Genomic DNA, 17,938 nt, shown 5'->3' on the forward strand with positions numbered 1-17,938 from the left:
CTTTTCCAAGATCCACACAACTCCTCCTCAATTCTGTTAACAGAAAAGTTCTTATTGCGCAGGGAAAATGTCATCATACAACACGTGTTAACAAGCAGATCCTTCCATAATATCATCATAGCAAAAAAAACATATCACTAAATAGACATTAATCACCTTTCAAAATCATAGAATTATAGAATAGCCCGAGTTGGAAGGGACCCGTAATTATCATCAAGTCCAACTCCTGGCTCCACACAGGTCTACCCAAAAATCCAGACCATGTGACTCAGTGCACAGTCCAAACGCTTCTTAAATTCCGAAAAGCTTGGTGCAGTGACTACTTCCCTGGGGAGCCTGTTCCAGTGTGCAACCACCCTTTCTGTGAAGAACCTCTTCCTGATGTCCAGCCTAAACTTCCCCTGCCTCAGCTTGACAACCTTCCCATGGGTCCTGTCACTGGTTCCTATCCTATCACCTATTCTCCTATTAAGGAGAATAGGTTGGCACCTGCCCCTCCACTCCCCCTCGTGAGGAAGCTGTAGACCGCAATGAGGTCCCCCCTCAGCTTCCCTTTTTCTAGGCTGAACAGGCCAAGTGACCTCAGCTGCTTCTCATACATCTTCCCCTCTAGTCCCTTCACCATCTTCATAGCCCTCCTCTGGACACTCTCAAACAGTTTTACATCCTTTTTGTACTGTGCTGCCCAGAACTGCACACAGTACTCGAGGCGAAGCTGCACCAGCACAGAGTAGAGCGAGAAAAAAAATGATGTGCGTTGGCCAGGAATCAAACCCAGGTCAACTGCTTGGAAGGCAGCTATGCTCACCACTATACCACCACCACCTTGTTGCATTGGTGTGCAACTAACTTCTACAGCACTTCTCTTAGCAGCAATGGTGGCATCATGCTATTAGAGGAGTCAGGATCTCCATCCGTATATTACACTAGCATGCACACACATGAAACATGGATAATTCATAAAACATATATTGCCTCAGAGCTAAAGTGCAGAATAAATTGGATGCATAAAGTTTATAATGAGCCAAACCTCCATTCATAACAGTGGGATTAATTCAGAATGTTCCACATCTTCCCAGCCTAAGGAAGAATAACTGTTCTTTCTCCTATGCATTCATTTTAGGTCACAATTTTGAGTATCCTTCAAAACCTTTGTTAAACTGGAAATGAATGCATGCTCTTGGAAATAAAGGCTTTACCTCGGATATTTGTTCTAAGATACTAAGCTGCCATGCACACAACGTACAAGAAAAAGACAAGGAGCTCCAGTGGTCATTTATTTCCATGAAGTATTTAAAGTTAACAAGTATCTTACATATTCACAAGTAAATTATATGCAAGTTCATTCTATACATATACATTCAGCTTAATAGCTTTTGAAATGGGCACTACTTAAAGAAAACTACTGAAACTTATCCAAAAATTGCTAAGCAGAAGCCATCCCTTCTAGCAACACTGACATAGAAATAGACATAGAAATTCAGGTTCCAAAGAGTAAACTGTATGTAGTGATATGTTTTAAATGCATTAATTACTGGGCAATTATATTATCTTTAGTCAAAGTTTCCAGAGAAAATTTTTGCTTCGCTAAAGTCAACTTGAATATTTGAACAATAATCATTAATATCCTATACTTACACTCAATAATAATAAATGTATTTGAAAATTAAAAGTTTCAGGTAGTTACTATAATTTTCTGCAAAGGCTTTTGCAACAACTTTATGTAAAGAAAATGAATTTTCTAAAATATCTGATTGCTCAAAAAAGTTAAAAATCAAAACTACTTTCTTTCACTGATAATGAGTAAAATGTTAAACACTTATTTTTAATAAAAACTGTCATTTGTTATATAGATTTCTAGACACTGTAATCAATCTATTTTAAACTTTAAGAAAATGTATGTATAAACCATTTAAGCATAGCTCATACTTGCTGAAGATCCTTCAAAATAAAAACATGTTGATGTTATTTTTCCTTTTTTTTTAATAAAGAAAAATTGCTTGGTTGTCTAACTGGATAAATTAACTTCTTTAATCCATCTTAAAGAAACTGATACATTAAAATAAACTGACGGATCAGTATCTCTACACTTTTTGAATACTTTTTTTTAAAGACTTTTACTGTAAGTTAATTTTCTAGCAGTTTTATCTTGGCCCCTTTCAAATGTGACTGACGTAAAACTGTGTGCTGAAAATATAGAGCCTTTATATATTTATTCTTGCAATGATAATTAAAAGACATTTTGTCTGTTCAACTGTGCATGTACCACTGGGGCAATATATGTGCGTGTTTAGAGGGGAGTGAGGAGGCGGGCAGAGGTTGTATTCAGGGCACACAGACCATTTAAATGTAATAGTTTTCAAAAATAAATCTGATTAGCCTCTCAGATTTTCAAGCATGTTAATTCCTGTCTCTTCTCATTTTAAAGGAAACATGTTTCTTGAACCAGTACTTGCCTTTTTCACCCCAACAAAGGACAATCCAGGCGTTTTGATAGGCATTACAAGCCGTTCATGCATGTATTTATCACCCATGTACCTCATCAAATCTCATATACCTTCGATATCAGGATAGTTAGACAGCTAAATTACATAACTTAATTAATAATGAAAAAGTATTCAGAAAAATCCTAATTTTTTTTAATCTTCTAATAATAAAATGAATCTGATCATGGAGTTTCAGTATCTCATCTTGCCATTCACCATATTCATATTACATTTCTGTATGGATCATTTTTGAATGGGCTGTAACTTTCAAACAAAAGTATTTCTACATTTGTTTTCTGAGACCCTTTCTGCAGTCATTTTACATTACTAAATTAGTTCTAGCCAAGTCTGGAAGAAAATGTCCAGAAGAAAAAAAGAAAAAAAAAAAGGCATAAATCAAACTATTTAAAGTTTCCAATGTAACAGACAGAAACAGGACAAAAACTTAAACACCCATCAGCAGCACACATCACAGGGCAGAAGTCTTCACTGATAACCAGCACTTCAAACTATGTGCGATTTCCCCTTCAATCTATAGTCAGTCATGCCCAGATATCGATTTTCACTTCAGCAACCACATGCAAGTCAACTATGGCATGTATATCACATGGAAAAGTCTTTAGAAACTCTACATTATTTCCATTTCAGAAGTTGCACCCATGGAAAGTCCTGTTAAAAGCTTAACTGGCAAGTGTATACTAAAATATTTCATTTTCCATCTAAAACTACACTGGATTCCAATCCTCAGAGACAGGATTTCCAGTTTATTTCTCTCTATACACACACACTGAACTCAAGTACTGTAACACAGGAAAGTGTTGTTAAAGTTTTGAAAAAAAGGGTAAGCCTAGTGCAAAGAAGTTGACTGTAGGTCTCTGTTCCTCAGAAACTTAAAAAAATAAATAAATACTGTCCTATGCTCGGCAATAAATAAAATGCATAAGAGAACATAAGGCATATTTAACATAAAAGTATATTAAAATTTAAAGTAACACAACTCCAGCCTTCCCTCGAACTCCACCTCAAGATAAATGAAATCAATTCTAGCAGCGCATTTTGACAAACATTTCATGAGGAAAAATTCAACTGGAAAGAACTATGAGACCAAGTTTTGGCAACAGTACACAGAATTTTGAGTATCTTCTACCTACACTCACAGTATTCAAATACCTTAAAGAGACACAAAATTACTTCAAAACAGTCGATACTGTATTTATTTGCAAGCTAACAGAAACCTTTTCACAGTACTATATAACACATTTCAAATAAACCAAACTACAATCAACATTTTACTAAATTGATATGTACTTATTGGTATCTCCCCATTCTATGCAGACTTCAGCTGTAATTAAAATAGTGAAAGCAGATTTGCTCTTATTCTTCTCCCTACAATTTATTGTGCTCAAATCTAACTGAGAGCCAAATAATTCTTATGATTAAATTAAAAGTATGCTCTTGCATCAGCAGCATGGTTCAACACCTTATTTGCCAAACAATCAGTTCCTCAATCTGACGTAGCTAAGGACTCATTGTCACATCACTAAATAACCTCTAGAATAATCACTAAATAACGTCTAGGTGGTACAAACCACCTCAGAAATTTTTCAGAAATATTAACAGAAAAGCACAGCCACTACTATTTGTCCTTGTGAAAAAAACTATTTTTTGATGGCACAGAAAAGAATTAACTAGCAATGAACCACTACTATTTTCATGTCTCCTATTTGAAGTTAAGATTAGTTTGGTCCCTCAATTATCTGCAACAGCCTAGAATCACAAGCCACGTCCAAGCCTTTGGTATTTTTCTATTTCAAATCTTCAAATTTCATTTTCATGCCTCATAAGAAGCCTAGCTTAATTAATCAACCTCATCTAGCACTGCTACTACCTACTCTCTCACACAGTAATTCACAAAGATAACACTAACATCCAAATTCACTTTTCTGATCTAGGTGGAGCTCTGAATATAAACCTCACCAACTATTATAGCAGATCATGTCTTCTAATAAATATCTCATCATAAGCATTCCTCTTAATACCTAAAAACTTTATATATCACTCAGTATAAGTGTTTTTTAAAAATGAGCTACACCTGTTGTAGCACAGCCTTCATGTGACTTTCAATGGCCTGTGATCAAACACCTACAGGAAGCAGCTGATGAAGCATGATAACACAGTAACTTAAATTAGTGACCCTGTTTTTCACAGGTTATCAATGGCCGTATCCTGCAGATAACACATCTGACTAGCAGAAGCAGGCCACTACATGCCAGCCTATGGCTGCCCAACACACGCAAGCATGCATATTAAATCAGGCACCTTCTAGTCCCTTCTTCTACTGCAGGGGACAGTCGGAAAAATAATGCCCACATATTCAGCCTATGTAGAACTGAAACTGGACGTGGTGCTCACCCCTTGGGCAAACCCCCGAGAGAGAGAAAGCGTGAGAAAAAGCCACAACTGAAGCAGTGACACTACCTGTTGACCACTGTCCTTCTGTCCAGGCTGAACAGCAGCCTAACACCACAACAAAGAATCTGCTGCCAGACTTAGCAGAGACACACATTGCTAAAGACACTGACAGGCCCTTGCACAAACCGTTGGGAAACTTCTCAATTAGAGAAGTATAACATGCAAACAGAGTTGTCAGGTGTACCACTCAAAGTTTTTGACTTCATTCCCCCCTTTGCTACTGACCTTGGTCATTAGTTACCTATTTCTGCTGGAAGCAGTTTTGTTTTGTTTCCCAGCAGGTCTATATTATCATTCAATGCATTTAGATTCCTAGGCTTTATTCTTACTGAGAAAACAACAAGCATAACATTAGGCTAGTTTTTTAACACCTGCTTCTCCCGCAACTTTGCACACGGTATGATGCAAACTTCAACAATGTATCAGTGGAACAAAGATCTGTTTTGTCTTGAATGATTCCACTTGAACATAATCCCTAGGAAAGGAGGCGAAAAAATTGCTTACAACATTCTGATTTTAAAGCATGTAAGGTTGTTACAGGAGGTCCCTTCGTAATCTTGTATACTGAGTTCAAATTGTTTATGAAGTTGCCACAATGGGTTGCTACGTTCTGCTTCTCAAATGAAGATGGATTTTTTTTTATTAAAAAAAAAAAAAAGATTACTTTCGGAGCAGGTTAAACAACCTGTTTTGCTCTGCATTTAAATGGAGCAGGGGACTGAATTCACTTTCTGCATTTGAGTTAAGAGTAGCCACCATTTACTGAAATAGAAGACCTAAACCAAAGGCTTCTAAAGAGCAGAAAGACATAAAGCAAATTTCAAAGGGACACTAACTGTCCTTTTAACCACCAAAGACCATGCAATGTATTTTTCCCTTACCTCATACTTCTGTCTGAGAACCGAGGATCCTTACCTTTTTTTCCTTTACTAAAAAAAAAAAAAAAAAAAGTCTTAAAAAATGCCATCCTCCTTTTTTGTTGTTGTTAGAACATAAAAGCAACTCAAACTCCTAAATTCTACATCAGGTGTACCTGGAGTTCTTCAACAAAACAAGACTGTCACTGGCCACATCACAGATCAAACTCTTTCTTTCCAGTTTCTTATGACTTCTGATACAGTAATCACAAATCTAATGTGGACTGAGAATACAAAATGACTTTCAAAGACATCAGGTAAAAATAATGCCTTTCTGAAATCCAGGCAGATATTTTTATTATTAAAAAATAAAATTTTACAGTGAAAAATAAATAATAATAATAAAAAAAAAAGGTGCTGTACCAAACACGGCAAAAAGCATGCCTACAAGAAGATAAAGACCTATCTCAAAAACCCAATTTGGAAATCTAATTATAAAATCATATTATACTGTTACGACTTTATGAAGGTAATATATTTACAAAATAGCAATATCAAATAATTTGTTATATTTCATAAACAAAATTTCTGTTTGATACAGATTTGGAGAAAAGAGATTTAAATAAATAAGCTTGTTAAAAATAATTCAAGACCATGGGAGCACTGATTCAAGAAATATTTAAACTGCTATAGTTTAAAAAAGATTATAGTTTAAAATTAGATATAGGTTAATACTATAGACAATAATCATGATTACCTTTGTAAACTAACATAACTGTTTGGTTTTATGTGTTATTTAATGACGGTGGAAAATATCTTCTGATCCTGATAACAAAACATTCCTAGAACTACTTTTTTAAAATGCCCATGATATTAACATTCTCTAGCTACTTAAATTTCAAAACATCTACAATCATTGTCAAAAATATCAAAATTTTACTTTTAAACTTGACCAAGTTTTTCATATATGTTTGCAGTAGTATTTATCTGGTTTTAAATAATTGAGAACATTTTCATCACTATATTAGAAAAAGTTAATGAGCCTCAGAAATAAAAAATCAACTCAGAAAACTCTGAATCCCTTAACTATTTTTCAGAACAGGATCTGGACAAGCACAAGGACTTGATGCTTTCTCATACCTCTACAGACTGTAAAAGGTAAATTATAGAAAAGTTTTTGCAGGATATGGACTCAGATGAGTGATCCCATAAGCTTTAATGAGAATGTCAATGATTAGCCATTTGTAACCTCACTGGCTTAACAAATAAATCTATTTTTATCTAACTTATTTATTTATTTTACATTTCATGAAATCATCATTAACAGCATTAATGGAAAAAACGTTAGCAAAGCCTACCGGAAACAGTGACAAAAAGCACAGATTCTGCCACAACAAACTGAAAATTGAACTCCACTCTCACTTATGGAAAAGCTACTAATTCTGTAGCTGTTATGTTAGCTCCATAACCCATTTTGAAAATTAGTCAGCTCACCTGAATTGGGGTGGGAGGCAGGTGTAATACACAGAAATATTTAATACATTTTTCTCCTTTATAGTTTCCCTAATGCTTTACCATATAGCAATGAACCAAACTGGGAGAAGCTTATACAATCACAAGTACTTCAGAATCATGTTGCCCTGATGTTACTGCTTCCCTTAGATGCTGACCTAAAGCCAGAAGCAACCCCATTTATCTGTTAAAGTTTCCAGTGAATTCAGGAGCTCAATTCTTCCTGCGTAGCAGGCATCTACATGCCATAATCTGTAAGCATATACTACACTTAATGAAGGCGCAGGGCAATCTCAGAGCAATTACTACTTTAAAATACATATATATATAAAACTCCTTTACAGGATGTAACAATAATCATACCCTATACCTCTGTACCCCGGCTCAGCAGGTAGTTCTTGACAGACACACCTTTGTAAGCTATGGAAAGGCCCAAATAATATTAGGGAAATGTGGATCCCAACCTCACTCAACAAGGATTAGTGATCAGACCCTCCTGGAAAGCAGGTCCCTATTCTGGGTACATAACTATAGATGAAGCATCTCTAAACCTGCTCACCTTCTTACAGACTACTACTACCCTTATTGAGTGTGCCCAAGAGAACACATACAATAGTAAGCACCTACAACAGTTATTTCTCTGGAATGTCCATGGCTCAGAGCAATTATTTGTCATCCCCTTCTGCTCACTAAGAGTTGCACCTCTTCCATCAAGTGTTCATAATATTCATATTGAAGTTAAGTATGAAATCCATATCAGAAATTTTACATCACGTTGTTCTTCTGAAATTCTGGCACCCCACAGCCAGTAACATTATTACCCGTGTTTAGATGTATCCATCCCTGCATTGCTTTCAGGAAGCAGAACATGTGCAAGGAGAGGAATGAATTTAACACCCCATTAAAATGAAGACCAAAAGTCCTAACTAGTTAGTTACTACTAAATTCATGCATATGTAAAATGCATTCATGTTCACTTTGTTTTCAGATGAGCCTAAAAGCAAAATAGAATATATGCATCCCCTAAATTCTTTATTATAATTTGTACACATTTATCTGGCTGAAACAGATGATGTCAAACTACATTTTTCTGCTTCTATTCAAAGAGACTGTACTGCCATGTCCATGTGCTATTTTAGTGCATAAAATGGCTGAAAGGCTAAATACTCTTAAGAATGCAGTACTTCATAATTACGATTCTTCATTAAGTACAAAAATCAAAAAACAACCAATACTCAAACATTGGTATTTTCAATATTGGTAATGCCACTGCGAACTGCTTTTATAGAAATGATGCTTCACATCAAGTCCCTCTGTAAGTCATTTGCTGAAACAAAAGCAACAGTTGAGTAAAACATTTGAGGTCATAGCCTTGAAATTTGTAGTTTTCCCTCACTGGAAGAATTTGCTTTTTGGATGTTTTGTGCCTTAATATATGCTTGCGCTCTATTTCCTTTGTTTCCAAATACTAATAAATATTAAAAACTTTTTTATCAGCCCTTCGTGCCAGTTTCCAGTTGTATTCCATGAACTACAAGCAATCTACTCTCCAGTAAAAGTTGTCCTCCTTTATAATACAAAGGGAAGAACAGAAGCAAGAGTCAAAATTCAGAACCACCCTTGCCACCAGCATAATAATTTTAATTACCTTTTTCTAAAGAAAAACATAAAACAACAAAAACACATTATAGCATAATCACCTAAGAGTAGTTTACATAAATGCACAAAGAACTGCCATCTTTTCTGGAAGGATTGCACTAAGGTAAGAGGTACTATTCCTGGGAGTTTAAAGGTAAAAGAATTGGACAAGACCCAACTTTCTGCACCTGAATTTCACTGCACCTGAAAACTTGGTATCAGAGTATTAACATGCCATATGTTATCAGATAAGGAGATTCACAGAAATTAGCTAGAAGATTCAGATTTGGGTCTTTTATCAAGAAACTACCAAATAGATGAAAACTACATTTTAAAACTTATCAGAGTTGCTAGCGTTAGGATTAAATTCTGTTATTTTTGCGGCTCTCTCATTTTCAGTAGGTGGAAGTTTTTAAATCCAGTGTTCCATAAACTACCTGAGATGTTAGATTTTTTTTTTATTACTAAATTAGCACAATAATTTGGGCATGCTTCATTTTCCTAGAGGCTTAGAACTTCATGCAAACATAACAAAAGTTTTATTTTATAGTAACTGAAGTTAGCCATTTAAACTTAAGTCATTTTCGGATTGTTAGCTGAAATACATACAAACACTGAATTGTGATCACTTTAAGGACAACTAATAAAAATTGCTTTTTTTTCTTGAAGCTGTTCAGCATATGGTGTTCTAGTGAGGGTATAAAATCTGCTCAAAATAATACAAGCATTAGAAATATGTTTTTGTTTCTGGGAATCTATAAATATTATGTCCATTCCTGTTCAAAGGCCTGTAAAGTTTACTAGACAATATCTGTAACGATATTATCAACATGAAATATTAGCCTTATATATGTAAACAAGCCAAGGCTGACAGAACCTACCGCCAGCTTATGAAAAACTGCAGGAGAGTTCCATAAAAAAATGCTATCCCTAAAATCCTTTTAGGAATATCTAACACCACTTTAACAAACAAGTAAGTACAAATCAATAAAGTGAATTCATTTTTTTTTAACTTCAGATAGTCCTCTATGATTGCTTAATAATAATTTTATGGATACCCAATTCTCCTTCTCCAAACATACCCTGCAATCAAATTCACCTTATTAAGCCTTGGCTTCATTGAAACAGAGCAGAAACCATAACATTAATTTCAGTCATTCCAAAAACAAGCCTGTCAACTGAACAATGTAAAGGGGAGAAGCCTGCTAGCTCATAAAAGCAAAATACTTCAGTGGTCCATCTAACTCTTTAGAAAGAAAGAATACAATTCCTATTGTATTTTATGAAATTCTCCATTATTCTACATTAAGAAAACTACAAATCACTTAATTCATTTCTGTAAAAATTGTACCACTTCTAGAGACTAAAGTCTAAAAAGCAGGTACTGTTGCTTAAGGGGTATGCCAGGAATAAAGGAAGGAGACTGAGGTTGTAATAGGCATTATCAGGAAAGCTAAAGCCAACTCTAAAACTAACAGTGTTCATTTTTAATAACACAAGCAATGGCTATTTGCACAGCCACCTTAAATCTTTAGAAGCATGAGGTAACCAAAACAGGAAAACATCCCTTGCCCTAAATTCCGATGTACTTTATTATTATAAATTTACAGGCAACGAAGTGGTGAAATGTAACAGATGTTAAAATAAAATGTCTGAAAAGCAACTTGCTACATATTTTAGATAGTCCACCACTTATAATGCACTTTAAGGTAGGCTTAGCCTATATGACTCAAAATTTATCTGTCTGCAACCTGAAACCCCCACACTACGGAAAAAAAATACATATAAAAGAAAAAATATAACGGAAAAAATATCAATATTGGTTCAACAAAATCTTTTTCCTCCGTTACTATGATCAAATTAGTTTTACAAAAGTAGAAAAAATTTTCTTATACGGACATTTAAAATAATCAAAAGTTGCACAGATCATCAACAGCCATCTCAGTGAATGGACTCAAGTAACACGGGCACGAAGGTATTGTGAACTTTTAAATTTAAAGATTCACAGAAATCTTGTTTCCATCATACCACAAACGTTTTCCATTTGGTGTTGCAAGCCTTCCTGGAAGTTGGTTTTCAGGAAGCCAGGAGGAATCAAGCCAACTGCTCAGATACGCACGGTACTTAGATGTCTTAGCAGTTCTGTAAACATTTGGAGAATGCCAGTTATTGCCATTAAGACTGCTATTCAATTGTTCCTCCGGACCAGAAATACACATTACAGCGTAATTGTATTTTGGCACTTACAAGTCTATGTAGATATCATCATCCTGAACATCAGCCTGACACCACATAAACAGCTAACATTGTCTAGACAAGATATATTCATCACCAACCTCTGGCAGTGGTTTTGTCACTTGGAAAGAAATATAAAGGAACTGGTCTAAAAGTCCACAGTGTTCAAAGAGAAGCAGACAACACTCAAGGAGCATGTAATGAAATGTAAAAGTACTTAAACTGCACTCAGACTTCCACCCAGGCATGCGTCTCAAAATCAGAGTGAGCATCACAGATATGAACGTGTCACCAGTTATATTCAGCTTTCAGTTGATGCTATATCCAGGCAGAAACAAACCGTAAGGAGTCCTTCAACTTAACTATAGCAATGGTCGGAATAAAGATTCGGCTAAAAATGTCCAAAGGTGGCAGAGTCTATTTTAATGTCCATTTTACAAATCCAATGTGGACAAAACACACACACTTCCTCAGATGTGCTACAATAAAATATCATCTCAGCTTTAACGTAAAAAGAATTCAGAGATTACATTATCCTAGGTATCCTAGTGTAAAATAAATTGGCACCACATTTTCAGAATCTCCTTAAGAGACTCTGAAAAAGGTTCTGCTATATGATTCTATTTACTATTTATTGAGAATTCAGGCATCACTTGTTTGAACACGATTATAACTGTTTTTTCTGCTTTCAAGTCCTACCAGCATGGAGTTCACTATTGCACTTGTCAACAAGCATCTACCCTGCAAAGGCTCTTTGAAATTGATCAACAATCTACCTCCTGTATTAGTGGGTGAGAAACTGACACCACCACCACCCAAGAGAAAACAACAAAATACCAGCACACTGGCACCAATAGCTACTTAGACCATGCATATGGAGACACTCTGAACCAAACCGCAAGGTGAAGAAGCATATGCAGAACGAGACACAAAGAGCAAGAGAAAATAAAACGGACAAAGCTGTGAACAAAAACAGTTAAACAACTTGACAGAAACAAGTGCTCAAGCACTGTGACCGAAACCACCGAAAGCTCCATTAAAACGCTGCAGCAAAATGGCAAGAATTGCATTCGTAATGTGCAGCTGACAGGCCAAAAGCATTGCTCTGACAGGAAGGGTAACTGCTCCTGAAGCAAAGCGCAGCCTGCCGGGACGAGCCAAAGCTGCAGCCAGACCTCACAAAGGGAGCAGCCCGGATCAGAAGGTTAGGCTCAGGTATGACGAGGAGAGTCAACCCTGTTACACCTCTGAGAGACCTACAAGGGCAGGATTTATGGAGCTCTTAGGCACACGCAGATCCAGAGAGGCTTTCAGAAATGCCCCAACGCCGCCACTGCAGACCCCACCAACTGCCTCCCCGCTACCCCAGCGTCCCGAGCAGGCTCAGAGGAGCGCTTGCAGCCTTGAACCCAATCCCCGTGGCATCAGAGCTGCCCCTGGGGCTCCACTTCCCGTTCCCGGGACTCCCCCGACCCCCTTCACCCCCGCTCCGCAGCCCCAATCCCTCAGGGCTGCCACTCAGCGGCCGTTGACGTCGCCCAACGCCCCCCCCGCCAGCAGCGCATGGCCACAGCCGCGTGCACGCGCCTCGGCTGCTCCCCCCCTCCCCCCCACCGGCCCAGGCAAACTGCCCCGGGCAGCGCGGCCTCACCCGCCTCGGCACTCGGCCACACCCCCGAGCCCTCGCCCCGCCTCCCCGCCGGTCACGTGGCTCCCGCCGGGCGCCGATTGGGCGGTGGCGCGGCCCCGCCGAGGGGCGGGTGATGGCCTCCGGGGGGCGGGGGGAAGCTGGCGTGGGGGGGCGTGTGCCTCAGCCCCTCGTCTGTCGGCTAGCAGTTATTGTTTGGTTGGTGTTTTACTCGGAAAGCGGCTGGTCGTCCTGCCTGCGTGCTGGCCTCTTCGCCTCAAGCTCTGTCCTCAAATGGGTTGCTTAGGATCGGCCACCACCCTTCTGCATTGTTACAAAAAATAAATCACAGACTGACCAGGGTCAAACCTCCTGGTCAGAAAGGGGAGATGAGCCTCTGGGTAGTCCTCTCGTACAGCTGTTGTAAGATGTTGAGGCGGCACAGCCATCAGATGGCCGCCTCACGACATGCCATGGTGGCACAAAGTAAGGTGCAACACCTGTGTCGTGGATGATAGACCACAGTCACGTGGTGACACATAACTGGTTGTTCGCACGACCCTACCTGTTCTGCGGACTAAACAGTCTCTAATAGTATCTGAGACAGCAATGTGCCCTCGCTGCTAGGAAGGCTAATGATATTCTTGGCTGCCATACATATACTTTGAACCAAAGTATCACCATCAAAGCAAGAGGTGACCCTTCCACTCAGTATTGGCTGCACCTGGAGTACTGTGTCCAGTCCTGAGCTGCCCAGTACAAGACACACATGGACATACTAGAAAGAGTCCAGCAGAGAGCCACTAAGATGACAGGGCCTGGAGCACCTCTCCTACGAGGAGAAGCTGAGAGGGCAGGGACTGTTCAGCCTGGAGAAGAGGAGGCTCAGAGAGATCTCATCAATGTTTACAAATACCTGAAGGGACACAGCCAGGCTCTTTCCAGCAGTGCCCAGTGCCAGGGGACAAGAGGCAGTGGATACAGACTGGCAGACAGGAGGTTCCCTCTGAACATTAGGAACCCATCTGTGCTGTGAGGGTGATGGAGCACTGGCACAGGCAGCCCAGAGAGGTTGTGGAATCTCTTCCTTGCAGATATTCGAAAGCTGCCAGGACGTGGTCTTGGTCAGCCTGCTCTAAGTGGCCCTGCTAGAGCAGGGGTTGGGCCAGACGGCCTCTAGAAGCCCCTTCCCACCTCAGCCCTTCCATGTGACTCTGAATTGATACATACTTAATGAACAGTGCATTAAAAGATGTAATGAAAATGATTTATCATCACAGCATGGAAACAGTACACAGCAGTAGTTTTCATGTTCTGTACTGCATGAAGAAAAACAGAAAATATGACATATCTAGCCTATGTCACAGAATCACAGAATGACCAAGGTTGGAAGGGACCTCTGAAGATCATCTAGTCCAACCCCACCTGCCGAGCAGGATCATCTAGAGCACATTGTATGGCACCCAGGCAAGGTTTGAATATCTCCAGAGAAGGAGACTCCACAACCTCTCTGGGAAACCTGTTCCAGTGCTCTGTCACTCTCACAATAAAGAAATGCCCTCTCATATTCAGCTGGTACTTCCTGTGCTTCAGTTTGTTCCCGTTACCTCTCGTCCTCTCGCTGGACACAACTGAAAAGAGTATGGCTCCATCCTCTTGACACACTACCCTCAGATATTTATACACATTGATGAGGTCTCCCCTCAGTCTTTTCTTTCCTAGGCTAAGCAGGCCCAGTTCTCCCAGCGTGTCCTCATACAACAGGTGCTTCTGTCCTATAATCATCTCCGTAGCCTTGATATGTCCTTTTGCACATGACTGCAGTGTGCACAAAGGTGACGAACCTTGGTAGAACATGGAGTTTTTGTAAATAACATATAAACCTTAATCAGTCTTTTTACAAGTTATTTCATGCATTAGGGAAAAAAAAGAAAAAAAGGAAAAAAAGACTAATGCACGTGCCTAAATTGCTATAAAAGTTGAAAGTTTGAAGGACACTTGAAATACTAATTCTCAGCAAACTAAAAGAGGCATTCTAAGGGCTCTTGTTTTCTGTATTAGTTAATCTTCCACTGCAGTATTATCCCTCCTAAAGACTGATATATACGTCAGTCAAATTGTAGAGTTTGTTCTTGGGTGTACAACAGGAAAAATCTTAAGAGAACCTTTTGAATAGTCTATACTAGTATTTGTATTTGGGCATTCAAGAAATTCTTGAGTGGTTATCTCTATGATTTATATGATATGATTCTATGATTTATATGATACTTTTATATGATACAAAAAGTGAAAATTCAGATTCTTAGGATTTCAGGAGATCCTTCCCAGAATGATGTTAAAACATGCTCTTAGGTAAGGACTAGCTGCTCCTGTTTTGTCAATAAACAGAAGATTTCACTTTTTTGATTGTCAAGGTATTATTTTCTCTGTAGAAATTAATGCAAATGCTATTACTGCTGTGTAGGCAGTAAACCTTAAATATTATGTTTATAATTAATGTATTCTCTTGCCTCTCTGCAACACGTTTCTTTATGTTTTCAGAGTTTGCCATGCTGTTTTTGAAGAAGTAATAAGCATATTCTGGGCAAAAAGCCAAGAAAAAGTAGCTCTTACCAAGCTAAATTAGGTAATTACATTTTCACTTCGTTTTTTAAAGCACAGCTGTATCCTTTGGGTTATAAGAATTAGTATATAATATGCTTAACTTTATACCTTTTTTCTTATGTAAGTGAAAATGTCCCTTCAAAATGCAGATCTGTCTAACTAGCTCATTTTCTTCATTTTGAAAATCCATAAAGGTAAATACATCGGTTATTATAATTTTTCCAGAGTTTACAAAATATAATCAGAATTTCTCTTATATTTTCTTTGTCAGAATTTGATAGATGAGAAAAAAATGAAATCACCTTGTTTTGATTTTCCATTACTAATAGGGCCAAAGCAATTACATTAATGTTATACTTCAATACTTTTCAGTAATATTTTAATGGCATAAAACATATCAATTAAAGCTGACGTATAGCTACTTGATTTTTTCTGTGCTAAGAGAGTAAGACCATTAATGCCATTTTCTAAGCAATGGAAGAAGAATTGTTAAAATAATACTGTGATTTCATTAGATAGATATGCAGTCAAATTACAGTATGTTAGAGTTCCTCAAAGCTTCCAATCCCAATAGTCACTAATATTCTAAGACTGTTTTAGCACCTATTAAAATGGGTATGCAACTTCTATTTATATACATAGGAAACTAATATTAGTTTAAAAAAAATTATTAAATTTATTTCTTTAATTTCAAGTCCTCAAAAATTTCTTGAAACAGTATGTAAAAGAATCTTCTATCCTTAATCCATGTGTCAACATCACAGAAGAGGAAAGAGTCCCTACTACACTAAAACAGCTCCACAAAGAAAAAAATATTAAAGTTCATTTTCATGTATAATGTTATTTAGCTTGCACAAAAATTAGTTTTAACATCAGTTCTGCACAATTTATTTTTTTCTAACAATATATCTCTGTTTGTTTGTTTTTGTCATCCCCCCCCCCAAATTAACCGAAGTGGGAAAAATCCCCTAAGTCTATAATTTTCCAAAATGCCTGTATTTTATGGTTTCCTTGGGGTCTGATGTGGTTTGGTTTTGATATTCATCTTCCCTGCTGAGTTGCCACACTCTAGCCCTGGAAATGTACTGCTGTTGGTGAATCTGTTGCAGCTTTTACTTTAGCTGACCTGTCCCAAGGTACTCCTCAGTTAATTTTGAAAATCACCCTGGATGCCCCTTATTCTTTAATTTTTCCCTTATTTCCTATTGTAATGTGCACCAAGGGAATAGAATAATTTTTTTCTTAGTGTCTAAGAAAGTGTCTTAGTACATTTTGTTAAATATTGTGATTCAGACAGGCCATCAGCATAAATTTTTGTCATTCTTCCAAAGTTGTGCTGATTCTTGACATCTACCATACTTTGGGAAACTCAATGGCAAAGAAACAACATGAAACAAGAAAATCAATTTGTCTCACTCTCAGACTTATTCACCAAGCCTGAAGTGAATGATATAATAAATCTAAATTCATCAACTAAAGGAAAAGCAAGACAAGTAAACACATTGCAAGCTATATACACCTTTTTAAAGGAATCAGGAAATAGGAGGTGTATAGGAGCTTTATATTTTGAATTAAGATTTAATATAGCAATTAGCAAAAAAAAATTATTATTTTATTACTATTATTATTTGATATCTGTATTTGGCTTCAAACTACATTTCTACCTAGAGTTTTATGAAATATGAAAAAAAAATATTTTATAATACTTAGGTCACTGAAAAACAGAAAGTCCAGCATAATTGCACTAAAAATATTTTGAACCATTCTAAGAGCAGAAGCTTCTTAATTTGGGCTGAGTGTTATTGTTATGTCTCCTAGAGAGCAAAGTTTGTAGAGATTCTTGTCAGTTCTGCAACTTTTTTTGAATTGATTCAACCATACATGGTAACATTAGGTGATTATGAATAAGTGGGTAATATCACCCTTCTGTACAGCAGTTTGTGTGGTATGAAGCCATATTTCTGGGTCTTCTAAATCAAACAATGTTTGTAATGTTATCGGACAGCATGATTTTTTTAATCTTCTTGATAGAGAAATAAGGAAAACTCTGTTGAACAAGCATTATTTATGAAGTTGATAATAGATTAATTCACCATTATTAAATTTCATCATTAACCTAGAAAGTTAACTTCCTTAATGAAGCAAATTGGTGATATAACAATGACGTGACCATGAAGTATTCACTTTTCTTATTCTGAAGATTATTAAGACAACGGGACAAAGGAAAGCAAGGTCCTTTATATTACCACTATTTTAATACTCTGCTATTCAGTAATTCTAAATAGTCAAGGGTTTTAGCAGCTAAGGTCTTTCACATCTGTTATGTGGTGAAAGGAAAGGTAGACCAAGTTCAGCTTATTAGCAAACTATTATTTACATGATAAGAACTGACATACTCTCTCACTCTTGTTCTTAATACTAGGAACAAGAACCAAACAATTACAGTTTAAGTGGTCGGGAGAATAAAATACTGTGTCAGCTCTGAAACTAACCATCATATATAGTAA

General features: G+C 37.3%; 1 protein-coding gene across 20 annotated transcripts in view; it reads right to left on the minus strand.

Moving 5' to 3' along the window:
• Positions 1-17,938, minus strand: part of CCDC91 (coiled-coil domain containing 91) — a 336,822-nt gene that overhangs the window by 222,269 nt on the left and 96,615 nt on the right. For 2 of the 20 annotated variants that reach the window (XM_083819589.1, XM_083819582.1), the window contains exon 1: positions 12,852-12,901. The exons of 7 other annotated variants lie outside the window; for them this stretch is intronic. The gene's annotated coding sequence lies outside the window, so the exon portion shown is untranslated. Of the gene's footprint in view, positions 1-5,839; positions 5,888-10,993; positions 12,369-12,851; positions 12,902-17,938 lie in introns of those variants that run through there. 11 more of the 20 variants (XM_083819597.1, XM_083819600.1, XM_083819593.1 and 8 more) reach the window with 10 other exon arrangements.

The sequence above is a fragment of the Anser anser genome (genome assembly GCF_964211835.1).
Source record: "Anser anser genome assembly, chromosome: 1".
Taxonomy (NCBI): domain Eukaryota; kingdom Metazoa; phylum Chordata; class Aves; order Anseriformes; family Anatidae; genus Anser; species Anser anser.